The sequence below is a fragment of the Tenrec ecaudatus genome, chromosome 8 (genome assembly GCF_050624435.1).
Source record: "Tenrec ecaudatus isolate mTenEca1 chromosome 8, mTenEca1.hap1, whole genome shotgun sequence".
Taxonomy (NCBI): domain Eukaryota; kingdom Metazoa; phylum Chordata; class Mammalia; order Afrosoricida; family Tenrecidae; genus Tenrec; species Tenrec ecaudatus.
In genome coordinates this window covers 154662547-154666106 of record NC_134537.1, presented here as the reverse complement: position 1 = coordinate 154666106, position 3560 = coordinate 154662547, and the positions used below count along the sequence as shown (strand labels likewise).

General features: G+C 41.5%; 1 pseudogene; it reads left to right on the top strand.

Annotated features, from left to right (window-relative positions):
• Positions 1-2674: 2674 nt before the first annotated feature.
• On the top strand, positions 2675-3162 carry LOC142455573 (NTF2-related export protein 2 pseudogene; annotated as a pseudogene).
• The last annotated feature ends 398 nt before the right edge of the window (positions 3163-3560 follow it).

Below are 3560 nucleotides of genomic sequence, written 5' to 3'. Positions count from 1 at the left end.
GGAGCAGCAGCAACAGCAGCAAGGATGGCAAAACTTAGTCTTACATACTTTGGATATATTTTCAGGAGACACGAGTCCCTGGAGAAGGCCATCATGTTTGGTAAAGTGGAGGAGCAGCAAACAAGAGGAAAACCTTTCACGAGACGGACTGCCAGAGTCCGTGGTTGAAACAATAGACTCGGGAACAGGAGTAATTGTGAGGATGGTTCTGAGACCATGCAACATTTAATTCTGTTGTGCAGAGTTGCTCTGGGTCGGAACTGAGTTATTGGCACCTAACAATAATTATAAAGCTTTACCTCAGCCTGAGAAAGTAGAAGCAACTTTGTAACTTATAACAAGTGAAAAATCTCTGTATATCCTTCCGCCAGATTCTGGCTGCCTAACTTCTGTATTTCTACATTGTTCTGCAGCCTCATCCAGTTCATTGTTTATTAGACCCACAGCTGTGCACCCAGAAATAACTGCTCTCAGGAAGATGGAATGTGACAAGGACACAGACACCCAGAGTTGTGGAGGGGAACTGTGCAGTGAGCATGCCTGTCTAGACAGGCAGGTGGGAGCAAGATAGTGTGTGAGAGTGTTGATTGTTAAGTCAGTGTCTTACCTTCTATACCCAAGAAAAGAAAAGTATAAAAATTTAAAACCAGTTGATATCAGTTCAGACATGACAGTTTAAAATTCTAGGACCAATGATTTCATTTTACTGAGCCTTTATGCAGCATCTCGTTTGTACAAGGCACAATGCTAGACGATCGATTGAGGGTCAAATGAAGCATGAACCCTGCTGTTGAAGACAACAATCAACAAAAGACTACATAAAAGGGAGACGGAATGCCCCGAAGGCGGGATACGGGTTGAATGAACACATAAGGTGTTATTTGAGAAACCTACACTTCAAACCATTCTTTTTGGCTACACGGTCCACGGGAGAAGGTTCTAGGCTGAGGAGAGAACAGTAACTCAACATTACCGGATGGTGCTGGGGAAGAATATTGAAATCCCATGGGCTGCCCAAGGAACAAACAAATCTTTTTAGAAGAAGGTCAGCCAGAATGATACTTAGAAGCGAGGATAGCTAGTCTTAATCTCATGTACGTTGGCCATGCTATCAGGAGAGACAAGTCACTAGAAAAGGAAGCCATGGTTAAGAAAGGAGAGGGCCAGAAGAAAGAAGGACACTGAGCAAGATGGATCGACACGGTTGGATTTTGCAGAGCTGATGACTGGTGACTAAATGATAATGTGGAACATTTATTAATGAATCTCAAGATTCATGAAATTTCTGGAAATAAAATATCCTGTCCCCATTCACTCACCGAAGGCAAACACTTTATCAGATAAGACCACAACCTTTTGTACTGAGCTGAAACTCAACTTTGACAAAAAGATTCAGAAAAATTAAAGATGATATTGGCTAGTATCGGGAATGGATATGAGAGGTAGATCCAAACCTAAACCTAAACCAACCCACTGCTGTCACCCGATTATGACGTGGCTCAAAGTGAATCTACATGGGTTTGTGAGACTTTAAACCTTTAAGGGAGCATCTTTTGCTCTTGCAGTTTCTGGCCACCACCTGACCCACAGGGTCAGCCATTTTCAGGAAATAGATGTTGGTTGATGATTTACAATTAAATTCTTCCTTACATATTTGTTGAAGCCTATTGTTTAAACCCGTGGGCGATGGCTTACTGAGAAACGTACTTTAAATGCAAATCCCTAGGAACAAGTCTACATGATAATATCATATATTCAAACTGTAAGGAGCATACACGTTCAATGTTTTTCTGGTAAAAGACACAGGAAAATGAGAGAGAATTCCCCAATTCATTTTAAGATGCTAACATAACTTTGATAGCATAACCAAGACAGGAAACTGCAGTTCATTTTATCATCTAGTATTAGTGGAAAAATTCAGAACAGAGTATTTCCAAACTAAGTCCAACAGCAGATTAAAGCATAACACATACAAACCAAGACAATTTATTCCAGAAGCGCAACGACTCTCCATCAGAAACAGCAATAAGCATAATCTCTTACATTAAAAAGATTATAACCACACAGTAGATGCTGAAAAGTCCCCTGATACAATGCAGCACATTTTCTAATAAAACTGCTTAGTAAATTAACCCAAAGGTTGACAATTTCAAGCTCTAGCAATGATCATTAGCATAAATACTGAAACAATAAATCTACTGTCCTTGAATTCAGAAATGAGGTCGCCTCCATCAACTCTAATAATCATGTTTTGATGTTTCTGGCTAGGAGACAGCAGAACAAGAGAGAACAATGGGACCACACAATCAGTACATATACTGCAGCAGACAAAAATGCATTTCCAGGTGTCATTATATCTCCAAAAGAAAAGCAAAAATTCTAGTCAAAATAGGAAAACAAAAAGCTGACATATGACAATAAATTGTGCACCTATATGGAACCAACAAATATGTTTGAGCAGTATTTTAAACCAAGGCATAATTTTAGATGCTAGGAATGCAGTGCTGATTGGAAGCTATAGTTTAATGAAAGAAAACGGATAACTTTTTTTTTTAATCTGTAAAATACCCAAAAGAGCTCTGAGTTGCCAGCCCTGGGACATACCAGCTCAAAACAATACAGAAATCCAAAGAAGATCAGCCTCTTGGAGCTGGACCTAAATGCCAAGGAAGGAATGACAGCAGCCAAGAGGACACACAGACCAGTCACAACATGTGAAGAAGTGGTCACACAGGCCCTGCCGGAATGTGCCGCTTTAGGCTCCCCCAGGACCATGCCTGGGGATTTTCAAAGTTATGTAGATCAGGCATGTGGAGCTGCTGAAGAATTTGCCAATATTTGCTACGAGACAATGGACACACAAAGACAGGTACCATCTAGACCGACTCTGGAACGGCAATGCTGTCATTGGAATGGATGCAATAACTGATGTTTTTTTTGAAATGCTCCCCAGAAGTGCGTTTCAAGTTAACATGCCAGACTGTCAATGTTTCACGAACACACTGCTCCATCTCAGAGCATGGCCCTGGTGGTTACCAGTGTAACCAGCAGCACAACCACAACCACAACCTGAATTTTCTGCTGACCGCTCAGTCAACTCACAAGACTGTGGGGAAGACTGCAAGTGAGTGCTTCCGCTTTCAGGACTATGCTAGTAGTTGAAGTTGGTGCAAGTTAAATTAACTTAGAAAGTCAATGCAATTAAACAACGCAAGTGCCATTCCCTTCTTGGTAGAAACCCTGTAAAGTTGGTATGTGCAACATAAAATCTCTTTACCCTGCTGTGATACCTAGCAGCATGCTTCTAGCATCCACCTGTTTGAATCTTTGCCCCGTGAGAGCTCAGAGACTGGCTTTGTGTTTGCCCTATGTAACCCCACCCCTGACTTTCCAATAGTAGTGCTACGCCTAGGACAATCCCTGTAAACCAGCCCATCACCAAAATGAACCCCTCTTCGAATACGCTCTGTGGCTTATCAGCACACCAGAACCCTGTAGGAGGAGATGGGCATTTTCTGGTAATTAGGTTAATTTTGAAGTTAAAAGATGAGCCAGTCAGG